At 41.0% G+C, this 26713-nt stretch overlaps 1 pseudogene; it reads right to left on the minus strand.

Annotated features, from left to right (window-relative positions):
* Positions 1-283: 283 nt before the first annotated feature.
* LOC123347785 lies at positions 284-25077 on the minus strand (annotated as a pseudogene).
* Between the last annotated feature and the right edge of the window lie 1636 nt (positions 25078-26713).

Here is a 26713-nt window from a genome sequence, read left to right on the forward strand (position 1 = left end):
GCTACTTGGATGGTAAGGATTCTTTCCACTAAACATTCCCACAGCAGGATAGAAGAGGATGGCATTTTTTGCTCCCTTCCTGTCCTGAACTGTTTTCCAGAAATAAAGTAAAGAAAATATTGCTTGATTGTTTTTTAAAGATTGTAAATTTCTTTGTTGGATTCTTATCACTTGGGGTCAGGGACAATGTAATTTTTTCTGTGTTCAAAATATCACCTGGCACAATGGGCCCTCATTAATAACTTGGAATGACTATAAAAATGTAACAATGATAGGAGTTACCTTAAATGGTTTCAAAAGAACCATAGTCAAAGGAGAGGATCAGTCTCACTTTCCTTTCCGGGCGGAGAACCAGAGGGAAAGCACAGTTTATGGCTATTCCAGCATCTACCAAGGAGATGACTTTATCCTTTACCAGCTCAGCAGAGTCAAAAGCAGCTAAAGGAATGTATCAAAAAAAATTATGATACTAAGAGATTAGAATCTGCCCTTTGTCAGTGGCAGGATTAATAAATAATATTCACTGCAGCTGTGCTTTTGGTAAAAGTGTCTGTATCTTGTGCCCTTATAAAGCAGAGCCACCCCTCACCTTCTGCTTCCCTTAGTGCCCATTGTACAGTATGGCTCCCCTTTCCTCACCTCTCACCCTCTGCTGCCCCTAATGCCCATTATACAATATAGTTCTCTTATACTTGATCCTTCCATCCACTTGGCCATTATACAGTACACCTACCACTTTCTCCTTCCTGCCATTTACAGGCTGTAGCGGGGTGATCACCCGCTCTGGCCTTAAAGGGCTTAAAACATCCCAGGAGAGGGCTGTGGCTGGGGAAGGATGAATGGAGAAGCAGACTCAGCTATGGCCGATCCCCAATCAGGGCCCAACTGGCCCTTATAAGAGAGCAGTGGGCCAGGAGCAGACAGTCTCTAGGGGGAGAAGAGCCTGGCTGCTGGGAGGCTGAACAGGATACCTGAGTGGAGCAGGGCTGGGGAACAGGGCAAGGGAGCTGGGAGCTCCCACCTGGAAAAGCCCCAGGCTGTGGCCTTGTCAAAGGCCAGAAAGGTACTAGGGTGCAAGGGTGCAGCCCAGGGTAGACAGAGGTAGCCAGTCCAAACTCCTCTTGCCTGTGATGAGTGGCTTTTACACTGCAGTCTGCCCCAGTGAGCGGGGCTAGATGGTGACTGGCAGTAGCCCAAGACTGAGGAGAGGTGGGGATAGTGGGTGGGGGTTCCCCTGGGTGGGGACACGACTCCCACTGGCCGCGGTTCGCTGCTCCAGGCCAATGGGGACGGTGGGAAGCCATGGCCAGCACATCCCTCGGCCCATGCCGCTTCCCACTGCCCCCATTGGCCTGGAGTGGGCAAACTTGCGGCCAGTGGGAGCCACGTATCGGCCGAACCTGCCATCGCGGCAGGTAAACAAACTGTCCCGGCCCTGCCAGGGTGAGCCACATGCCACATGCCAGAGGTTGCCGACCCCAGCTCTACATAAACCAATAAAAAAACTGTTTCCACTGATAATCAAAATTTACTGATCAGCAAAATAAGAAAAATGCTTCTTGAGAATTTAAATTAGAGTAGTTATAAAATAGACTAGTGAATGAATATTAAAACCGGTATGATTAGTTGATTTAAGGATATTAAGTTTTGTATATTTTTGACATATGATGTTGACAATTTGTGTTTTAATGGTTTTTAAAGATTTAAATGTTTGAATCTCTGTGTCTACTGTCATTAAATATTCATTTGATTATCCTCTTAATTTTCATCAGCTGCTAGGATTTAAATTGATAAGAAATTAAAAATGCTTAAAATCTATATTTTCATGCAACTGAAAATTTAAATAAAAAAATCCAAAATGCTTACAGTAAGCATTGACACCGTCTATCAAAATTTAAAAATAAAAATTTAATTCTTCCAACCTTAAAAATACTGTATTGGAAGACAACCCTTTCTCATGTTTCTGTGGGATGTATTTACTGTCAAAACGGGACATCCACACCACAGAGTCAAGTAACCCATATTTTACTTACAACATTTGTAAAGAAAGTTATTATTCGTTCCCCATTTCCAGGTCAAGAGACCATGAGTGGTTTTTTGCCACATTCTAGCGAAATCCACCACTGAGCCTGTGAGAGAGCACAAACCAGAATTCAAATATCAGATCTAAATATATAAATATATTCAGGAACATCTGAAAATCAGCAGAGATTTTCTTATCTCTTATTTGCTAGTGCAGACAAGGAGCTGTGGGAAAATACCAGCGTGGCTTGTATATAGAGCAAAAATTAAAAAGCAAAGCTGATTGCAAGGAAATAAAGGGCATTTGTTACTGAGACAGAACAGAAGTTGTGGTATTCTCAGAATCCTGGATTCCCCCATTGTGCCACATAATGACCCCCATAATGCTTTGTCTGGATTAATACATATTTTTAGATATACCTATCTCCTAGAACCGGAAGGGACCTTTAGAGGTCATGGAGTCCAGCCCCCTGCCCTCACTAACAGGACCAAGTACTGATTTCAGCTGCAGATCCTTAAGGGGCCTTCTCAAGGAATTGAACTCACAACCTTGAGTTTAGCGGGCCAACACTCAAACCACTGAGCTTATCCCTCTTCCATAAAGGAAATGTGTCAGCTGTCAAGTTCTCCCCTGCACAGAACACCTGATGGCAATATAAATCATTTCCTATATTTCATTATGTAAAATATGTGGCTCAGTTCCTTTAGCTGCTGATTTGAACTGTGCAAATAACTGATTTTTTTGGTTCCACTATCGAGCAAACAATTATAATTTAAAAATCCCAAATGAAAATTAAAAAAAAAACAGTGAAAAGAGAAAGTAAACCAAAAAAAATTCATTTTAGGTAGAATTAAATGTTTGGCTTTACTCAGAATGAAAAAGAAAGAGAGAGAGAGAGAGAGTGAGAGAGAGAGAGAGAGTTCTAGAAGTTATTTTAAGTGAAATTGAACCATTTTTAAAAATTGTTTTAAACTGAAAAATCAAAACATTTCACTTTGAAAATTTCAGTATGAAATATTTGGGTTTTTTCTGATTTATTTTTGTTATAAAATAAACAGTTCTGGAAATTTGATGCAAATTCATGAAATATTATCGCTGACCCAAATGTGCATTTTTCAGGAAAGAAAATTGAGCTGAAAAATTTCACCCCCTTCTAGTGCTGAGTTCCCTCAACTCCCATTAGAATTGGTTTGAGCTGAGGAAACACAACCTTAAATTGTTAAACACCCAAAATGGTCAAAATCCAAACACAGCCTGCTTATAATAATAATTTTGAGTCAATCTAAATATTTTGGTCAACACAAAATGACTTTTAGATGCCTAAGTGCTTTTGAAAATCACACTAGGCACCTAAATATCTTTGAAATCTGGTGCTATGTGACATAGGAGCAAAGTCCCACTGAAAGTTAACAGGCTTATTCTCTGACCTCCTCTTCATGCCTTTTGAAAACACATTCATTGATATTGGTGAATGGGCTCATAAACTTTCATAAAGGGTACGACAGAAATCCCTACACATAAACAGGGCTAGTCCACAACAGCTCTGTGCTGAGCAGACATTTGTCAAAAAATGACAACATGAGAATTATTATTCATGAGGATGGGTGAACAAGAGCCAAGGGTTTTGTTTAACTGAACAGTTCATTGAGCCTGAGTCTCTATTCACAAAGATGCAAATATCTCCTCATGCAGCCAGTCTACAGAGGAGATTCAAACTCAATCCACAGGGATTAAAATGACTTACCTACTCCGCCTTTAATGTTTTCAGTAGTTGACTTGTTCTTAGTATCTGAAAAATAGATTTGGGTTATAGGTCACTGCACACTCTCATTGACAATAATGCAATCACCTAGGCAAGAATCCAGATAAAGATAATGAAACTATAGTCACCAGTTTTTGATTTTTAAAGAACCTAAGGGAGTTAGGTGCTCAAATATCATTTAATCCCAATGGGAAGTGGGTACCTAATTCTCTTAGTATCTTTTGAAAAACCCAGCCACTGTGAATGGTATTCACTAAAGTCTCACCCTGACAGAGGCAAGTTGAAGGGACAAAGGAATGTTTGTCTCTTATTCTCTAGATCCACTTTGTGCTCACTGAGAGCTCTTTGGAAATAACTTGTGAAAATCATACTCATCAGTTTCAGGGAACATTACCTACTTCCATGGCAAAGCTTTGTGATGTAGATGGATCTTGAAAAAAAACCAACACTGAACTTTGGCCCTTGTGGAGGGAGGTTTCATTTCAGTTTCAAGAGTCTCCACGTTTGTTTTGTTTGTCTCCTCTACTACTCTGGCTCTACTAGGAAGCTAAACTACGACTAATTTAGCCATGGCTACTTACATAGAATCGTAGAAATGTAGGACAGGAAGGAGCCTCAATAGCTCATCCAGTCCAGTTCTGTGCACTGAGGCAGGACAAAGTATTATCTACACCATCCCTGACAGGTGTTTGTCTAATGTGTTCTTAAAAACTTCCTGTGTCAGAGATTCCACAACCTCCCTAGGGAATTTATGCTTGTGCTTCACTACCCTCACAGGAAGTTTTTCCTAATATCTAGCCTAAATCTCCCTTGCTGCAATTTAATCACAATGCTTCTTGTCCTGTCCTCAGTGGTTAAGGAGAACAATTTATCACCTACCTCTTGATAACAAACTTTTACGAATTGAAAACTGTTGTCATGACCTCCTGAGTCTTCTCTTTTCCAGACTAAATAAAGTGAACTTTTTCAATCTTTCCTCATAGGTCCTGTTTTCTAGATCTTTAATTATGTGTGTTGCTCTCCTCTGGACTTTCTCCATTTGTCCATATCTTTCCTGTAGTTTGCTGCCCAGAACTGGACACAGTGCTCCAGCTGAGGCCTTATCAGTGCTAAGTAGAGTGGAAATATTACTTCTTGCACCTTGCTTACAGCACTCCTGCCATGTGCTTTGTGATTGCACATGATATGTGTGCAATGAAAGCTGTTGCTAAATATTTTGGGAGTACAATGAAAATTCCACCTCCCTGCAGAGAAGGAGTCTCTTTTTATTTCCAGGAACTCACAATTACTCAGTGGTAGCTGCCACACGGGACAGGGAATCTCTACAAAACATTGGACTTTAAAGCTCTGGGAGTGGGCTGTGAATATTTGGTCCAAGGACCCATCAGGAACTGTGTTCATACAGATTTAGAATGTGTCACCTAGAGACGATGAGGGTGAGAATTATTGTTTGCTCTGAAAGACTAGAATACATGACCTCCAGAGATCTTGGCAAAATGCAGTAAGCTAGATTCTTCCCTCGTTTACTGATGGGTAAATCTATAGTAACTGCAATGACTTCCTCTTCCCAATGTATGCCACTGTTGCAGAGAATAGCATATGACTACAGAATGCCAAAATCCTATAAGCTGCAGTATTCATTGGACAGATTGGTATGTAGGTTTAAAGCCAGAAGGGACCATTAGGTCATCTAGTCTGATCTATTGTATAGCATGGGCCACACAATTTCATCCAGTTACTTTCACCAAGCCTGTCAACTTGTGTTTAAGTAAAGTATGTCTTCCAGAAAGGCATCCAATCAGGCTTTGAAGTCAAAGAGATGGAGATTCCACCACTTCCCTTGGGAGTTTGTTCCAATGGTTAATCACCCTCATCATTAATATGTGCCTTATTTCTCACTTTGATTTGTCCACCTTTAACTTCCTGACATTGCTTCTTTTTATGCCTTTCCCTGCTATATTCGAGAGTATGCCTGTATTTTGTCTCTGTGAAAGTATTTAAACACCATAATCTAATCACCTCTTGGACTTCTTTTTCATATATTAAACAGACTGAGCTCCTTAAATTTCTCACTGTATAAGACTTGGCATCATTTCTGTGACACATCTCTGCATTTATCTTCTATGTCTCAATGTCCCATTTTCAAATATGGAGACCAGAATCAGACACTGTATTCAAGTATCAGTTTCAGGCAATGGATTGGGAATCAATTCAAGGCAGTTCTACTCCTGGCTTTGCCAAAAAATTTCTAGGTGATATTTGAGAAGTCACTTAAGCTGGGATTTGTAAGGTATTAAACACTCATATCCTACAGAATATCAATTTTAACTTGCTGAGATTCCTTTGAATTTCCCCACTTTATTTCTCATTGAACCTCAGTTCCCCATCCTGAATTTTTGAAAGCTTCTCAGATACTTTGGTGGTGACCATCAAAGAGTTGTCATATTATTTAAGAAACAGGAGCTTCCGTGGAGGCTTTAGTCCTGAGCACACACTCAGAAAAGAGAGAACATGAGAATTACTCATGAGACTATGTCATTTACAATCTGATATGATTATCTTCTCAAGCAGGAGTAGATCAGAAGCAATTCCACAGCTGTCAATGCAGTGGTGCTAGTCTGAAAATGTGTTAGCAATCACTTTACTTGTAAGGGTTTCCTGATCAGACTTGTAGGCTATGGGGCTATAAGGGAGGCATGTGATCTAGGTTTTTAAGCAGTCATTCTGAATAAAGCCAGCCTAGGTCAAGGTGGGGAGAGTTTTGCCTCTCTGTCTTAGGGGGAAGACTGCTTTTTCTCTCTCTTTTTTTATTTCCTGAGTATTAATGTACTGTTTTTTTTAAAATAAAGTAATATTACACTGCAACCTTCTAGCAAGAGTATTTAATGTTTTTATCCAACTTCTCTATTTGAATGCTATGAACATAAAAGCAGTTACAGATATAGGGTCAGAGCAAAAGATCCAAGATTATATATACCTACCTGGTGAAAAGCCTCCTGGTGAAGCTCCTGCTGGCTCACTGTGCAATGAGCCATCCATATCACCTGAAAATGTCATAAGGATTTCCAGTCATTTCACGCAGCCACAGACAATAACACAAATATCCAAGAGCTGGTTTAAACTGAAAACTTAGGTCAATTTAGCTACTTCATTCAAAAGGGTGAAAAATTCACACCCCTGAGAGACGTAGTAAAGCCAGCCTAAGCTCCAGTATAGATACATGTAGTTTGATGGAAGAATTAGCCTAGCTACGTCCTCTCAAGGGGGGTAGACTAACTACAATGATGGAAAAAACCCTTCCATCACTGCAGGAAGTATTGACAAGACAGCACTATGGTGACACAACTGCAGCACCATAGCTGTGCCATTGTAACAACTGTAGTAGTGTAGACAAGGCCTAAGAAACAACACACATATAACAATGAAGATATTCTCCAATAGCCCAAAGACAAAGTTGTTAGCTGAAATACCTCAAGATAGATTCTTCTCTCTCCTTCCACAGTTTTTTTCCCTTTTCATCTTATCAAAAAATTATCCCTTCCTGTGTATCCACATAGCTATTTTCAGTGTCCAGATTTTATTATTTCCCTTCTTAACTACTGCAGCCTCTTCCCCTATTGCCTCACATAAACATTCATTAATCCCCCTCTGGTCCGTCCATATTCTACCCCTAATGTCATCTTCCCCGTTGTCTGGCAATATGGCCACATCAGCTCACTTTTGGAAAGTTTTCTGTCAAAACTATTTTTAGCTGCAAAATAAGGGTGTGAGGAGTTTGGGTTGTTAGCGACATTATTATGAAAATCCCCCAAATTTCAATGAAAACAGAAATTTTATATATTTAAAATAATTCCATTTAATCAAAAAGCTATTCTCTCTCTCTCTCTCTCTCTCACACACACACACACACACACACACACACACACACACACACACACACGCGGAAACATGTATGACATGGTCTAGTTTGTTGATTAGCACTATAATGAATTCCATAAATAAACATTTCTATATTTACAAAATATGGTTGCAGATTCAGAGGCTGCAATACTCATTGAAGGCTGGGTATCACAGAGGAGAAAGCCAAGAGATGGAGTTCTGAGAGTGACTGTGAAAAGGAAGCACAGAGATTGAGCTCCTTGGGCACAGAGCTCTTTGAGTTGCAGATATGAGGATTTCTGAGCAAGGAAACTGCTGGTTTTATTGGTCCTACTCTGTTCAGGGAGACATGATTTACTGTACATTTTTTTTGTAAATAAAGATGTACCTGACTTGTATCATCTATTCCTCCCCTAACAACATGGCCCTGAAGGCCCCAACTATTGGCTAATGACAAAACAGGCAGCCTTATATATATATATACATACCAGCTTCAGGTTCAGTGGTGGGTACTGGAAATCCCTTGACTATTCTTCCGGACAACCTGAAAATGTCATTAGGATTATCAGTCATTTCATATACCCATGGACAATCACATAACCAACTAGGAAGCAACATTCGGGTTACAAAGATCATGGTCAAGTCAATATTTTAAAGTTTCATAAGGAACAAAATTTGTAGAAATTAGAAGAAATCTAATTTTTTTTACCTGAAATGGTTTTTCAATCAAAACCAAAAGTAAACCAAATAAAATTTCGGCAGGTTGAATTTTTTCATTGTTTTTCATGAGTGACTAGAGTAAGAAAACTGATTTTTTCCCGTCAATTTGTTTTTGTTTTGATAAAAAAAATATTTTTTTTAGAAAATTGTTAATGAAATATTTTTGATTTCTGGTATTTCAGTGAATAACCAGTATTTTTTCCCCCAGGGGAGGGGAAGGGAATGACCCTTTATAGACATCAGCAGTAGGCACATTTGGTAAGTAATTGGAGTGACCATGGACTATAATGACCTACCTTCTTTAGATGGTGAATATGATTCTTTTTCTCCCTTAAAAAAGCCAAAGAATATATCTGAAAAAAAAACTCAGTTAGACAAGTCAGTTATTTCACAATACATTGACAATAATTCAGTCATTTAGAACACAAAGTTTAGATCGCAATGATTTAGGAGAAAAAATATATTGATGAAATTATACCACATCTGTTTCTGTCTACTCGCCACCAATCTTGTCACTAAATCTCTAGCTTATCATTATTCCATGTTGAACACCTGCTTAGTGTCCTGCTGTGTCACCTCTAGAAGTGCCAGGGACACTTACAGAAGTTGATGTCACTTCTATTTGTGATTGAACTAAAGGGGGACAAAGTGACACTTGGAGTGGGAGTGGCTTATGTATCCTTTTCTGTCTGCCCATATGACTCAGACCATCATCTAGACCTATTACTTCCCATTTGACATATTGACTTATTACGGGCTTTTTAAATATATAAAACTAGAGCTGATATAAGTGTTTTGACCAACATTTTGTCCTGTCTGAAATGTGGCTTCATCAGAGTTGAAAACATCCATTTAAATATCAGTTTTGACCTTTTTTTAAAAAAAAAATTCCATTAGGAAACTATAAAAGGAAACAAACAAAGAAAAAACAATGTAAAATGACACATTATTCCATTTTTTAGAAACCAAAAATTTTTCATTTTTTCTATTTTTGGTGTTTGAATTTTCACTGCATTTTACAATCTCTCTCTTCCTTTTGTACTTCTTGTCCTCTTTTCTTTAACTCACTGCGGAAAGTAGCAGGTGGAGAAATATAAAAAGATAGGAGAAAAGTGGAGTAAATCCCAATTTTTCACACATATTTTACTATTTTCCAACTAGAAAAGTTGGGCATTTTTTCCCACAGAAAATTGTGGTTTTCTGATTTCCTCTAATAAAAATTAAAAACAGCCAGTCTAAAAACCTTTGATAGAACCTTGTGACGGGGCAGGACAGCCCCGCACTGGTACAGCAGGGGTTAACCCTTCTTTACTAGCAGAGGAGGCCACGCCCAGGAAGTTCTGCTGGGCATGCTCCAACTGGCAGACCAGTACAAAAGCCTGCAGGTCTGCTCAGTCTGGGCTGGCCACCGGGGGAGAAGGACACAGACTGTCAGCTCCTGCAGAGGGAGAGCCCAGGAGCTCAGACCGGGGCGCCAGCCGAGCCGGGGCCGACCCGGAGCCCCCGGGGAGGGACGCCGGCAGTGACAGACCTACGGGGGAGCCGCTCCCACAACGCAAGCGTCCGGCTAGACAGGGTAGGAAGTGACCCAGGGGCATTTTAGTGACTGACAGCCTTAAAGCTGCAGTACCGCTCGGCGTGTTGCGGGCGGATCCCCGCCGAGCGGGCGGCAAGGAGAACTTGCCACAAACAGGGCCCTGGGTCGGGGCTCGGTGGAGAGGGAGGGCCCGAGTCCCCCTACCCCACCTCGTGCTACCCCACCCCGCAGGGGGTGTTTATGGACTCAGGCTGCTAGGCCGTGCTACCCCACCCCGAAGGGGGGTTTATGGACTCCGGCCGCTAGGCCACGCTACCCCGCCCCGAAGGGGGGGTTTATGGACTCTGGCCGCTAGGCCGCGCTACCCCGCCCCGAAGTGGGCGCTTGTGGACTCTGGCCGCTAGGCCGCGCTACCCCACCCCGAAGGGGGCGCTTGTGGACTCCGGCCGTTAGGCCGCGCTACCCCACCCCGAAGGGGTGTTTATGGACTCCGGCCGCTAGGCCGCGCTACCCGGCCCCGAAGGGGGCGCTTGTGGACTACGGCCGCTAGGCCGCGCTACCCCGCCCCGAAGGGGGCGCTTGTGGACTCCGGCCGCTAGGCCGCGCTACCCCACCCCGAAGGGGTGTTTATGGACTCCGGCCGCTAGGCCGCGCTACCCCACCCCATAGGGGGTATTTATGGACTCCGGCCGCTAGGCCGTAATACGCCGGCTACCCGGGGCAGACCAAAGGACAAGCGAGTGGTGCAGCGCTAGGCCCCCAGCCCGCCCCTGCCACAAGGGGGCGCTGGGGCACCAGGCCCATCACAAACCTAAAATAGAATAAATAGCCAAATAAAAAAAAGTCTGCAGAACATGAAACACCCTCACCTTCAGAAGCACACACACAGAGATGCAGTTTGCTGTGTGCTGTTAAAGTCCTTACACCTGGGTTATTTTAGAGCAGTGCAGGAAGCTTGTTCTGGAGTTGATAAAAAAGACTTCACTCTAGAGAGCCATCCAGCACAAAGTTGAGGACCTGAGCTCTGACCCAGTGTGCTATGAGGACAGAAACTGGCATACCTTTTATGACTCTTTCATTTTCTGTTTTGCTGCCAATGGCACTTCCCCACAAACCTGAAAACAAGAAGGAAAAGAGTATAAAAGGATTTGACTCTGTTAACTTACATAGGTTCTACTCAGGGTTGATCAAGGTATTTTCTTCACACCTGAACCAAAACTGTTTTTTTTTATTTTTGTTTTGTGAAAAAATGTAATTTTGATTTTTTGTTCTGATTCGGGAAAGGAATTTCTTTTGATAACTCAAAATTTTGTATGACTTATGAAAATTGTTTTTACCCCACTCAGCTATCTACATAAAAGCACTCTAATATATGTAAATATTTCTCCATTTTAGAGTTCCATGGTTTACTTCCGATATCTATGCATCTAACCAGCCTCAGTTGTCTCCATCTGCTAAGAAACAGGGGCATGATCATTCACCTTGTAGGTAACTCATATTTTTCTCTTCTTTCTGCTTCTTTAGCTCCCCATTCTTGTATTCACTTCCAAAGTATTCCATGGGTACACTTGCTCCATAGCCAAGGAAGCTGGCTTCATGGGGGGTGAACTCAACCAGGTTGCTGAAAAATAAAAATAAAGAATTTGGAAACAAAGCCCAGCAACAGCTTTGAGGTGGCAGATGAATCAGCGGAAAGGGTGGCATGAGGTATCCATAACTCAGGGGAATGTGAGCGTGCTTCAAATAATGTGTACATTAATAAAATTTCTTTCCATCCATGTTGTTGCATCTTTACATCTATTCTTGACTCCTATTCACATTCTGTATGAAGCTGTTGGTCCTCCAGCTCCAACTACAATCCCACACCACCTGTATCTCAGCTCAGACTAAAGCTGACCAAATAATGTAATTTTTAATTCAATGGCAGAACCAAAAACTCTGGAGAAATATTCAGTTTGATTTGAACTGAAAAATAAACCCTAATTTTTCACCAAATTAAAAATTAAATAAATAAATTAGTTTGAGTTGACAGAAAATGAAACTTTGTTTTGTTTTATTCATTTCAAGTCCCCAAAAACATTTTAGTTGACTCATTTCTTTCCTCCCTCCTTGATTAATTGGTTTTCACTTTTCTTACTGACCACATTTGAAATTAAAAGACCATTTGAAATCAAACAGTAAAAACAAAATGTTTTACACTTACAACTTGTTTCCCCAACTGAAACTATTCATTATATTTGAATTTAACAAAAAGGGGTCTAAAAATGCATTTTTAGCGAAAAAAACAATTTATTGAAAATATTTCTCCCAGCTTGACTTGATCATCCTCTTTGCTCCACTATTGAGTTCCCTATCTCCTCATCGCCTACCTTACCTTCTCCCATTATCAACTTCATGCTATCTTCCAAGATGCCCCATCATGCAGAGTTCTCTCAGTGTTCCAGAAAGCCCATGTGATCCCCTAATTCATCTACAATTCCTCCAATTGGTTCTCACCGCATCTTAGTCCCTTAGCACCTCCCCAAAATGTGTGAGCTACCACCTGATTCTAAACCACGTACAAATTATGAGATAAATTCTTGGCACATCTAGGGCTGTGCAGAAGCTGTTATTTCCCATTTGGAGGGAAACGCCACATTTGTGAAATTTGGTTTTGTTCTGAATTGGAATGAAAACAAAATAAAATGAAAAATTCCCTGCAAAAAGAAGTGTTCAAGACAATTTTAGTTTGGTCAATCAAAAAAGTTTCATTGTGATTTTGACTTTTTATTTCATGTTAATTTATTTTTTATAAAATCTAAAGTAAAAATAATTTTGAAGCAAAATGTCTTCTTGAAACTAAAAATTGAAAGGCTTCATTTTGGTATTTTTCTAAATTGTTTTTCTTGGCGTCAAAACTGACCTATACTCATGGAAAGTTTTTACTTTGTTGGATCATTTTTGATCAGCTCAAGTTATAGGCAAAAGTGAATGGAGTGATGGCTGGTGAGTTTCTTGTGAAATGATTCTTTCATGCTCCAGAACTTATTATGTTATTAATGATGTTAGCTTCCTAGATGCTTCAAGATGCATAATTTTATATTGTTAAATCTAGATAAGTAAATAAGATCATAAATAAAGTGTGTCTCCACCTAAATACTAAACTAGGACAAAGGGAAAAAGAAAACAATAGTGAGTTTGAATTTTTCTCAAAAAAAGTTTTTGCATGAACCAAACTTATTCCCAGCAGTAGTAGATGTTACCTGGATTTTCCATGTTTTTGAAATTTTCTGCCATAGTTTTACTGATATTTTAAGAATTTTTTTAAGGTTTTGTTTCACTTTCTATTTTCTTACTGAAAATCAAGGTTTTTGCTAAAGAAAATCAAATTAAAATATGTTTTTGATAAAATTTCTAGGGGAAACAAAGGAAACAAATATCGCAGAAAATGTCATGCAGTCTGAAAAAGGGGCCCATTAATAATCCTGCTGAACAAAAACAAGTTAATTTTTTTGAATTTTTTTTCACAATTTTTTTTTTCATTTTCAATCAGCTCTAAAGACAACCTTTACATCTCTGCTGCCACGAGGAGTTGCATGTAGATGAAGTAAATGACAGGCTTCTTTGCACTGACATTTCCTGTAGATCTGGTTGTTTGTATTTACCTGGAGAGTATTCAGTTACTTTGGAAAAACTTCGCTCATCCACTGCTGCATAGATGGGGTAGGGGTTATTTCCATTCTCAGAAGAACTCTGCTGCTCAGACAAATGTCCCTTATCCAGCTGTAAAGACGAGATTGTATAGGTTCAAACAAACACACTCCTAATTTTAAACTATGATTGTAACATTGCCTATAGTCCCTGCCCTGACAGCTCAGTCCAAGCCTAAGCTCAGGGAGCCAACACATTTCCACATGCTGGGATGATAGCTAGACAGATGTGGAGTGGGTCCTCAGACACCCAGCAGAGGTATACATGAAGTAACTCAAGTAACTCTGCAGAATTCAGTGGAGCCACTCAGCATTTATTTTTTTATGAGACCAAACCTTCCTCAATGACTAAGTGGTCAAACCATTAGCCTAAGACTTAATCCTCACTTCCCCTGAGGACACCCTGAGGGTATGTCTACACTCTACACTAAGCCCGGGGTCTGACTCACGTGTAAGCCCAAGACCCATTTCTGTGCACACACAAATCAGGCTGACTTGGCTCAGCATGGACTTAGGACCCAAGGTCTTAGGTCTTTAACTGAGGGGTGGGTCAGAGCCAGTGTCCCACAGCGACTCAGGTCCAAGCCCTCTTGTTTTGCTGTGTGGACTCAAATCAAGCCGCAGTCTCAAGTCAGAAGGTTGGGTAGTACAATTTGACCACATTAGCATGGCTGTGACACCTAGGTCCAGCAGCTGTAGGTGCATCTGCACTGCAAAGCGAAACCCACAGCATCAAGACTTAGAGCCTGGGGTCAATTGACTTGGGTGATGAGGCTTGGGTGGTGGGGCTAAAAACAGCAGTATAGACATTCTCCTGTGGGCTGGAGCCCAGGGTCCAAGACCCGCCCCCATCACCAGGTTTCAGAGCCCAGCTCTAGCCCAAGCTCCAGCCCCGGCCTAGGTTACTATTTTAACCCCAGAAGCCTGAGCCCCATGAGTCCAAGTCAATTGATCCCGGCCCTGAGACTCAGCATCACAGGTTATTCTTTGCAGTGTAGATGTAACTTTTAAGCCCAGGTTTACACTGCAGAGTGGACACTCCAGCCCAGGCTTGGAAATGCCAAGTACACTATCCTGGGTCCCACAGACCCATATTTACAATGCAGTATAGACCTTATGTGGTCTTGAGCAAATCAAGCAGTGCCAGTTTTTTAAAGGTAATTAGGTACCCTGTGGGATTTTCAGAAGCATGTAGGCACCTAAATCCCATTGAAATCAATGGGTGCTAGGTGCCTGCGTGCTCATCCCACAAGGTGATACCTTTAAAATCTGGCCTTTGGGTGCTCGGTGCCCCAGTTTCCCCTCTGTACACTTCTCCACTTCACAGACATGTAGTGAGGCTAAACACACTAAAAGATCATGAAGCGCCATGATACTTTGGTGACTGGGGCCATACAAGGACCTTAGAAAGTTACAAAAAGGAAAAAGAACAGGAGTACTTGAGGCACCTTAAAGACTAACAAATTTATTTTAGCATGAGCTTTCGTGAGCTGCAGCTCACGAAAGCTCATGCTAAAATAAATTTGTTAGTCTTTAAGGTGCCACAAGTACTCCTGTTCTTTTTGCGGATACAGACTAACACGGCTGCTACTCTGAAACCTGACAAAAAGGAAAGTTTTTCACCTACATCATGTAACATTCCATAGACCACAGTGTAGGCCCAGAACTCAGTCAGGGAGTAATTTTCATCTTTAGCTGCCTCGAGAAGCATTTTTGTTGCCTTTGGGACACTCCAGGTGTATTTGGAAAGTCTAGCACACATACTTTCCTCCAAGGCCTGCAATTTCTCTGTCCAGTCCCCACTTTTGTAGAGATATGACATACACCTATTACAGAGGCAAAACACAGATGGTAAGGGGAACAGGATGTGGGCTATTTTCCACAGCCATTTCAATATCTGCATAGTTATTTATTAGAATATTCTCACTCATCGTTCTATCATTGCAATGTATTTGTAACCTGCAAGGATCACATTGTTGGCTGGATAGGTGCTGTGGAAAGCCACAGCATCAGCAGAGATAAAATCCAAATCCCCCAGGTCCTTACCAGGCTGAGCAAATGGAGAATCTCTATTAGCAATACACAGGGTCCCTGACACTGAATTTGAACAGCTCTGGTTACATTCAGGACATTTGTAACATCCACAGATCTGTCCAGTCCACCATGACTCTGCCGCCCTAACATTGACTTCAGTGGGACTCTTTCTTCAGAAAGATTTGGAGGGGAATGATGGTTCAGTAATTAGGAAACTTGCCTAGAACTTGGGAAATGTGGGTTCTGCTCCCTGCTCTCCCATAGATTGTAGCCCTAGTTCCCCATAGGAAAAGGGGGATACAGGCACTTTCCTACCTCACAGGGATGTTCTGAAAATAAATACAATGGTGCTCAGACACTATGTTAACGTGGGGCAGATAAGTAACTACGATAATTAGGAGGTCGCCCACTGGTATCAGTCTCCCTTTGAATTGCATCAACAACAGAGTGCCTAACTCCCTTAGGCTCCTGTGTCAATTGCTACTCACTGTGAATAAGGCAATCAGTACGTGGCCTTGTTAGATTAGCTGGATGTTCTGGAGGACACAGTCTCTTTTTCCACTGAGAAACTAACTCTCCACCCTATCCTACAATCTTGCAACCATTGTTGTCTCTTTTCCACCTGGATAGCCCCGTCTTGTGTTACACCCTATCACTTGTTCCAGTTTACCGAACCCCAGGTATGTCCACTTCTCACTATTTCCATGTACACACTCTGCCCCTCTTTAACGACAACTGAAATAACAGTCTCTTGACTGGAGAAAAAGGGACAACAGAAGGTAGTAGGCACCATTCTGCTATCCTGCTTTCACCACTAATGCCAACAACAAATGTGCCAAAAATCACAAGTCAGGTCACAGAAGATCCTGAGTTTGGCTTAAAAATCATGAGATTTATTTTAAAATCATGGGTTCTTTTTACTTGCCTTCTGGCATTTGAGCTGGTAGGGTTCACATTTCCAAGCTTTTCTCCACAACCACCAGAGCTAGACACTTGTGTTTCATAATATAATTAAAGCCTGTTTTACACTAGACTGTTTGGCCAGCATAATTTTTGCTCAAGGGGTGTGAAAAATCCACACTCTGGCTTGGCATAGTTAAGCTGATTTATGTCCCTATGTAGGTAATGCAAGGTCAATGGAAGAATATTTCTGCTGGCTTAGCTACTGCCTCTCAAGGATCTGGATTACCTACACTAAAAAGAGAACCCCTCCCACTGGTGTAAGCTAGTGTCTACACTGAAGCATTACAGTTGTGTAACTGCATCAGCTGTAGCATTTTAAGGGTAAATAAACTGTAAGACTCACAAAAAACCCATGATTAAAGGATTTTGGCCTTTAAGGGAAACACCAAATATCAAGCAATTCACAATGACACTGCAAGATCTATAAATATTACATTAGAGGTATAGGGCTTGGCCCCTATTATTTGTGCTCATGTAGAAATTTTAGGAGGGTCAGACCTAAAAGGCATGTCCACACAGCAATGTAAGCCCAGGATTAGCAGAACTCAGGTTAGCAGGCTCTGGGTCTGCTAACCTAGGACTTGAGCATCTACACTCATTTGTAACCTCAGGTTTGGAATTGTTGAACTCTGGGTCCCAATCTGGGGATCCAGAGTCTACACTGCATTATGCAGGACCATATCCTGCCACCCATATCCCAGACTTTCTAGAGTCCTCCCAAAATATGGCTGCATTTGCCCTTTGTTTGTGGTGCAGTATGGGAAAATTTGACTGTCAATAGGAAAAAGGAAGTCATCCCTTGGGACATCTTTGGTTGACTCCCAGAGCATGAGTCCAATGGGACTGTGTCTACACTGCAAAGCAATAGATCTTTAACCCTGGGTCCTGTTCTGACTCAGGGCTAAGACCCTCTACCCTCATGGAGTCCTGGGACCCTGAATCTAAACTCTGGATTTGCATGATTTGTGGGTAGATGGAAGAGGTATTGAGTTTTAGCCTGGACTTACATTGCAATGTATGTAGGCCAAGGCCTTTCTGCAGTAAGAAGCAACAGCCATAAGAGGACAGCAGCCACCAGGAGCTAAGAAGCAGGGAGTCACGTCCCATCTAATTTGCGTCAAAACAATATAATATCAGGCTGTTAAGAAGGCACTCCTGTCCTAATCGTACTCACCATCACCAGGTAAAGAAACAGATCTTAGGATGTTTATAGACAGCTTTGTTTGATAGTATTCTGTTTGCAAAGAAAACACTTATCAACAGTTGTGATGGTTAAATCTATAGTTCTATTGTTTTGCCTTTATGGCTCCTACTTCTCTATTGTTTGTATGGTCCCTGTGTAATTATTTTATTGTTTCTGTCCATTGCAGACGTAATTTCTGCAAGATTTAAATCAGCTAAGGTGTTGGAGTATGATTGGTTAAAGAATTGTTTCATAATGGGCTAGGATTGGTGAAAAATACTGTTTAGTTTAAAATGATTGATTAAGGTATTGCTAAGTAGAATCCAGTTTTAACTGTATAAATTCGGATCCAAAGGGAAGTTCTTTGAATCCTCACTCCAGGACACAGCTCAAGATCAGAGCTGCCAGACCTCAGCACCTGGCAAAAATACCGTGCAGAAGCTGGAGCCCTGGAAGATCTAATCTTGATTGGCCATTGAGTAAAGTTTATCTGCCTTATTAGGAGTAGTGAGAATTGTATGTGTTGCACGTGTATTCTGTTTTGGTAACTGTTAATAAATAGAGGTTAAGGATATTACTGTGTAAGGTTCTTTTACTCGTAAAAGAGCCCATGAACCCCCAGAAGGTTATGTCCTGGGCCCAGGACTGGTAAGGGAGAGTGCCGTATGCCCCGAGCCCATGCCGGGAAAGGGTGGGGTGACTAAATTAACTGGGTTGTGCCTTGAGCCTTGGTAGGATAAAGATGGGGTGGGGTGCCCTAGATTGTGCTGGTAACATGTGTATTCTCACCTCCTCAGGAACTGGACAGACAGTGTTTTCCTATTGGTTAGGAAGTACTCAGCATGTCTTTTGTTAATAATAACAATAGCAATAGTTTTCCCTGGCTGTCAGTTCTATAGAAGGACACAATTTCATTCACTCTTGACATGCACCTACCAAGTTGAACCTGAGACCCCACACAAGTACATGATGGTGTCCAAGAGACCATGTTTTTGTAGCTCCTGCAGGGTTCCATGAAGGGCGATCATGGCACGCAGACCTCCACCAGCTCCCAGGATGGCGATATTGGGCACATCATCCTGAGGAAAGGAAAAGAGATGACAATGTATAAACTGGGATTACTGAGGAACCATTATTGCTCGTCTAAATTACTTTCATGGTATTTGCAAACATCTACCATTCCCACCTAGGATATCCCGCATCATGTAATTCAAAAGAATATCTTGTAGGACCCAATTCTATAAGCATTCACCCATGTAAGTGTCTTTATTTACACTGGTTTAAATGAGACAACTTCCATGAGTAACTTTACTCACAAGCTTTCCTGAGTTCAGTAATGAGGCCTGATTTTACCTCTTCATCTACAAGAATAACTCCAATAGCTGCTATAATATATGACATTTGTATGAATTATGTAATCCATGTAGCATGAATACTGTTAATTATCAGGACTGCTGGAAAATATTTCAACAGGGTTGTTGTTTTCTTTTGTTTTTTGGGGGGATTTTGATGATAAAATGACCTTTTTGTTTAAAAGGAATTTTTAATTGATATTTTAGGAGTTTCTCCAAAACCTGGAAAAAATCATTGTTTAAGAATCAAAACTGATGTGTATATATATATATACACATATACAGGGAGAGAGAGAGAGAGAGAGAGAGAGAGACCTCAATACCACTATATATGTGGTTTTAGGAAACAGAAAAAATCAGGTTTGAAGTTTTAAAAACATTGTGAAAAAATTCAACATAAATGAAAACAAAAACTTTTTTTCATTTTTCAGTACCTGTTCTTTCCATCATTTATATTTAAACATGGATTTAAGTCCATCCCAAATCAGCAAAGCACTTAACCATGCACTTAATTTTAGCCATTCACTTATGTCCCATTGGATTCAGTTTGTTTTATTCTAAAAGCTTTGAAAAAACCCAGAAAACAAACAAAAAACCCTTACAACCTTTTGATGAACACATTTTCACCAGCTCTGCATAAGTAATCGTTACCATTGTCAATGTTCTGTATGTTCCTCTATAATTCAATAAGACATTTATAGACTCCTACCAGATTACAGGGAATCCCAAGGCTATCCAGGCATTTCTTCACCCGCACTCTTCTGTTACTTGTTCCTAATTTTTCCCCTTCTGAGAGTTCATGGGAAATTCTGATTTTACCTTCACCCTGGGGAAAAAAATGTAAAGAGGATGTATCATCTCTCAAAAATCTGTCAGGGATGGACAATGTACAGAGATCCAGACAATCCATTAAAGCGTATTCCAGGTGGAACCCAAAGCCTGTTTGGAAAGATCTCACACATCTCTGCTACACTGGAACAACAGGGAGGGAAACTCTGTGAGGCGAAAGAGAGATAAAGTGGGTGAGGAGGTATCTTTCATTGGACCAACTTCAGCTGAGGAGAGAGACAAGTTTTCAAGTTCCACAATGCCCTTCCAGATCTGGGAACAGTACTCAGAGTGTCACAGCTAAATACAAGGTGGAACAGATTGTTAAGCATAAGGAGTTAACACATGTTGCAAGAAATCATTCAAAATCTAATATCCTAGGATCAACACAGTTACAACTACAATGAAAACAGCTGAGAACACTTCCCAGCACTTGAGCCAGCCTCAGCCAACCCAGAGTGAGCTAAGCTGCTTCCTTTTATATGCTCCCTTCTTTGGAAGCCATCAAGGATGAGGAGGTGGAGCCTCTTGGGCCCAAAAAAGTTTTTTTAACTCCTGTGTTGCTGGTGCAGGGTTGATACACCCCATCACAGAGGGTAAATGGGAAATAAGTATTGGTCACGATGAACCCTACTGTTCGGAGTTTAAGATGTATTTTAGGGGCCACCAAATATAGCAAGATTGGCCCCGAGTCTGTATTACACCTCTACCTTGATATGATGCTGTCCTTGGGAGCCAAAAAATCCTACTGCATTATAGGTGAAACCTCATTATATCGAACTTGCTTTCATCCGCCAGAGTGCGCAGCCCTGCCCCCCTGGAGCACTGCTTTACCGTGTTATATCTGAATTTGTGTTATACCGGGTGTATATAGTGTGATAGACCCAGGCCAGTTGGGTACAGCAGAATAGCAGAAGGCAGATATACTGGCCACTGGATTAACAGTTTTCTGTTCCCTGACTGACCAGAGCAGGGGCTGCTCCAGGCTAATGAGAACACCTGACTCTAATTAACCTGCATAGAGTCAGGTGAGGCCATTAAGCTAATGTGACCACCTTACTCTAATTAAGGCCCTGCTGATACTATAAAAAGGGCTCACTCCAGTCAGGCAGAAGACAGCCAGGGAGCCAGAGGAGAGGAAGTGCGGCTGAAGGGCTGGTTAATGAAGACACCCTCAAACCATCGGTAAAGGAGCCCTAAGGTAAGGGTGAAGAAGGGAGAAGCAGGAGAGCTGTGGGGAAGTGGCCCAGGGAAATGTAGCAACTCTGGCAGTGAAAGGTTGGCTGCCAACAGCTGCTACCATTAGGGTCCCTGGGCCGGAGTAGAGGGCGGGCCCAGGTTCCCCCCAACCCACCACTACAGGAACATCTCCTGGGAGGGGAAGTCAGGCCCCTGTCAGGACAGGAGCTCTAAACTGTTCTGAAATAAGCCCCCAGGGACAACAGAGACTGTGGGAGTTCTCTCACCAACCTCCTTGCTGGCCTATGACGAAAAGGGCTCAGTAGACTGTAACCCTGGCCCTAGAGAGAGAAGGGCTACGTGGAGGGTCACAGTGAGCCACTGAGCCTACCATAAACCGCCTAGAAGTGCAGGATCCACAGGGGTAAGGTCAGAGCTCTGCCACAATAGCTACAAAGAAGCATGGGGGGAGGGATAGCTCAGTGGTTTGCACATTGGCCTGCTAAACCCAGCATTGTGAGCTCAATACTTGAGGGGGCCATTTATGGAACTGGGGTAAAAATTTGTCTGGGGATTGGTCCTGCTTTGAATAGGAGGTTGGACTAGATGACCTCCTAAGGTCCCTTCCAATCTTGATATTCTATAATTCAATGTGGCATTGTCATTGAATAAATGGAACACATGAACTTCAGAAAAAAATGCACAAAAAAAGCTGGAGATGAAATTGTTTGGTCACCCTTCATATTATAATTTTTTAGTAAATGGTTAATAGATGTTATAAGCTCATTGAAGACAGAAGCAGTGTGCATTATAGACAGTGATAAGCACATCAGTAAAATATATTATGATTGCTTATATCCTATAACTAAAATAATCTGTTGAGCTGCTGGATCCTATAATAATTGAATAGCCATTTATTTAAAAATCTATTGATCCTTTATGAACTCTTTATGAGCTGTTTGTGAATGTACCTTTAATATGAAATGTGATGAAGCATTTCAGCATTTCCAAATAGCAATAGGTAGCAAAACTGCAAAATGTAAGAGGAATGGTATACCTTGTGTTTATGAAATATTTCCATTTTTGCTTTCCTGTTTCTCTGTGAGATGCCCTGTGATTTCAAATTCCTCCATCAGTGAAAAAGGAAAACTCCACCTCTTTCAGGACTTCCAAAAGCTCAGGCCAACATCTAATTTATTCTTCGTTGCCTTAAAGTATACAAGAGAAAATGAACATTTAATATAGTGACATAGGAAGTGCTGAAGTACTGGATCAGACTGTAGGTCCATCTAGCTCTGACTGCTACCATGAACCTTGGTCAGTACCAGATGTATTTCAGAGTGTGTGGGGATAGGTAGGTAGGTAGATAGGTAGGTAGGTAGGTATTTCAGAGTGTGTGGGGATAGGTAGGTAGGTAGATAGGTAGGTAGGTAGGTAGATAGATAGGTCTTTTATTTTATTTAAAGTTATTTTTGTAATGTGGTAATGACTCTAGTGGCTACATTTTCAAGCTTAACAGAATGAAAGTCACCTCTGCTACTAGCTTCAGATTTAGAGTCTCTAGGAACACATGAATACCAAGGGTAGTGACAACACAGACATTCACAAGTACAAGGTCCAGTCTCTTTTACAAGTTTTGTTAAAATTATAATTAAAGCTATGATTACCAAAGCATATAGAAATCCTATACAGACTTATGCAGAAGTTACAAATATAGTTATACTCACAGTCTTAACAATAGTGTTGTGGTCTGGTGGGTCTCTCATGGATTGATCATCAGTAGAGGGATGATTCATGCTGGAATTTCCCACAGGGAGCTGAATTTTCCCGCTGTTGGCACCCTCTTTTTCTAATGTGAGTCTGTCTATACCTACATTCTGTGCATGTCCATAAATGTGTTAACCCTCCTTTTCCTTATTGGTCTGATGACCCCTAGAAACTAAAGGGACCCTGATTTCTATAGGTTGTGTACATTCTCTTTATTCTCATTAGCATTGACACACAACCTGTATCCTGTAGTTAAGACATGTCGGAAACAGATAAAATTAATCTTCCAGATAATGTTTCGCAATATTACCACTTGGTTCCTCTCTCCCCATAATCTTAGGGCATCTGGTTATTCTTCAGTCACTTACTTATGTCAGCATTTCTTAGCTCCAAGGCCTAAAATAGCTAAGCTAAAATCTTGTAGTCATGAGCCTACAGGCCTTGTGTTTCAACCCTACTTACTTTGATACCTAACACATAATTATCCCTTCTAACTGCTCATCAATCTTATCCTTCTACAATCCTACAATTTAACTCTATTTAGCATACAGTGATAATAGATGACATAATATGTTAGTTAATTATAACATAACGCAATAAATGAACAATAAACTAAAAGTATTGTCTACAATAGAAAATAGACAAATTGAAGATAGAGAGATAGAAAAGAGAGAGGGAGACAGAAAGAGAGAGAGATCCTGGGATGTAGAAGGTAGCCAATTTTTTTTTCAGACACCCAACTGCTTTTGAATTTCAATCAGATTTGGGCACCCAACTCTCATGGTTCTGCAGAAAAGTCTAGCCATATTAGTAATTTATTGCCCTATTGCTACAAAAGAACAGAGAATGTCTACATTCACACACCTTCAATTCTTTTAAAGTTAATTATAAAGAAATATAAATAGACACATATATAGATGATACAATATAGATAAATAGAAGCCAGACAGATAGAAGAGAGACAGCAGAAGATAGATAGATAGATCATCCTGGGATTTTCAAGCCAACCTATTTTTTTTTCAGACACCCAACTCCTTTTGAATTTCAAATGGATTTGGGCACCCAACTCTCATAGGTTCTGCTGAAAATTCTAGCCATATTAGTAATGTATTTCCCTTTTACTGCAAAAGAACAGAGACATTGTACATTCACACAGCTCCAATTATTTTAAAGTTAATTATAACCAAAGAAAATCAGCCCAGTCCAGTGTTGTCATTGGCATTGTTCTCTGACAGATCGTCTCAAGAGAGCATACACAAGAAATTGACCCAGAAGAGAAGCATTGTGGAACACAGCTGGCCCTGTTCTTTTCAGTGGATGTCAGGATACACATCTATAATGATGCTGTAACCCTGAAAAATAGGCTTTGGGTACCCCTAAATAACCTGCCAAACACCCTCTTGGTTTGTCTTTCCCAAGATATGGGCCTCCAGTCCAGGGTAATAAAGGAAAATACTTGGAGAACATGTATGTAACCTTCTGACACAGGCAGTATTCTTTTCAAAGCAAAATATCTTTTTATTAATGTATCTAATAATCCCTACTACAGTGTAATCTAAAATTCTCTTATTGTAAATTAAAGACCAGCTAGACCACAAGAGCGCACAGTTTAAATGATTCTAAGCGGTGCACTTTGCTACAGAAGGCCAGGCCATAACAAATCACAGACAACAGTTCTTGACATTTATGAAATACTATAATTAAAAACTAGTAGGCTTACTCTGCCCTTTGGCTTTGCCGTATTATTTGCTTGTTGCTGTCTGCTGCTTGCAGCTTCTGCTTCTCCCTAGTCAGCTCTGGCCAGTCAGCTCTGCTCCTCTGTCTGTGGTCAGGTCTCTCGGCAGCTTTTAACTTCTTTCCAGCAGCTCTTCTGGCCAGCACCTGCTTGTCTTCTGCCTGTCTTCTTCCCTTTATACTGCCCTAGCCTTCAGTGCTTTTATACGATCTATTCTTAACCTTAGATAACATATGCTCACTGTCATGTATTAACTCATCCTTGGATGTTGCCTACGTTTCCCACATGCTCACTCCAGTTGTTTACTTAAGAGCTATGACCTTCCCTAATGAGCTTTTTGTTGTTGTGCTATAGTGGAACCCCTTGGCTTTTTGCTAATGACCTTTAATAACCCTTAGAACCTTCTACTTGGCCTGCTCCATCTAGAAACACTTTGTGGCTGTGCCTCATTCTACGCTCAGCTCTGGTCATGTGATCTATATTGTCCAATGGTAAGTGACTGCAGCTGTCAATGGGAGCTGTGCAGATGGCACTTGGGGTAGGGGCAGTGTGTGGAGGGAGGGTCATGTCACCGCTTCCAGGGAGCATCACAATGAGCTGGGTAGGGAGCCTACCAGCTCCACTAATCGCCCCACCCAGAACCACCGAGGTTCCCAGCTGTTCCCACCCGAGCACCTGCGGTGACCTACGGACTGCCACCCCACAAGATTTAGTCTGGGATATATAATACAAGCCATGGACAGGTCACAGTCTGTGAATTTTTTTTACTGCCCATGACCTGTCCGTGACTTTTACTAAAAACATCTGTGACTAAAATGTAGCCTTATTGTTGATCCACTCTCTAAATAGGTGGATGAATTCCCCTTAAGTCAATGCTGCTTTAGCTACAACAACAATCTTAGTGGAACTAGTCTTCTCTCACTGGAGACTCCACACTTGGGCAGAGCCAGACAAAGGAACACATTTTACTGGGCAAGTCTTCCAAATGGGTTTGCAGTTCTTGGGAGTGCAAAAAAATTGCACATTCCAAATAGGCCTAAATCATCAGGGATGGTAGAGTGAACAAATTGCACCATCAGACTAATGCTGCAGAATCAGGTAGATTCCAACAGTATGCAGTGGGGACACTCTAATTCCACTCATTTTAATGACACTCAGGGCAAATCCAACTCCCTCCACAGGCCATACAACCATTGAGGTAATGACTGGGCTAACCATGTGAATGCTGCAGCATCTCTTGAGGCATGCCAGTGGCACACAGCTAGAGGGAGTCAAACTGGAGACCTATCTACACTCATTTAAGCAGATTCACTTTCCAGTAGCTGTTAAATTGGGAAAATCCAAACAAAAGACAAAAGGCTACTTTGATAAAGGCAAAAGAGAGAACACTTGGAAAAATGGAAATCAGATGATGCTCCTATCATATGTTGTACCAGGATGCAATTTCTGTAACCAATGAACTGGGTCACACTATATTATGGATGAACTCAGTTCCTCTCTGTATATAGAATTAGGATCACAAAAGAGAAAAGAAAGGTGAATACATTCTATCATGCTAATCACTTAAGATTGTACCATACAAGAAATATATTTCCACAGGCAGAGGAACTACAGACGTTGTTGCCTGATTTGGGGAGGGTTAGTAGGGACAGTGGAATTTATCCACTTAATTTGGTTGTATGTAATAATTAATTTTCTAATTAATTAGTAATGTTAGTAATAATTAATAAGTATTAATAATATGGGTATGTCTCGCCAATATGTGTGATCAGAAGATAAAAGTTCGTCTTGAATCAGGCTTCACAGAATTTAATACAAGGAGATTGGGGTATAACAGGAATTTACACTGAGACAAAGTTTAGTCAAACAAGACCTTTTATTTAAAACCAATAAAACAAGAAGTAAATGTAAAATGTTAAAAGCAGTTTGATTACAAAGTTACAAAATATCACAGTTCTTTAAGAGATATGATATGATATGATATGATATCTAATGCACTTTGCAGCACATAGTACTAGAGTGAATTTCACACCTCTGCTAGAGGAAGTATAGTTATAAAGAA

This window comes from Mauremys mutica, chromosome 13 (genome assembly GCF_020497125.1).
Source record: "Mauremys mutica isolate MM-2020 ecotype Southern chromosome 13, ASM2049712v1, whole genome shotgun sequence".
Classification (NCBI taxonomy): Eukaryota; Metazoa; Chordata; order Testudines; family Geoemydidae; genus Mauremys; species Mauremys mutica.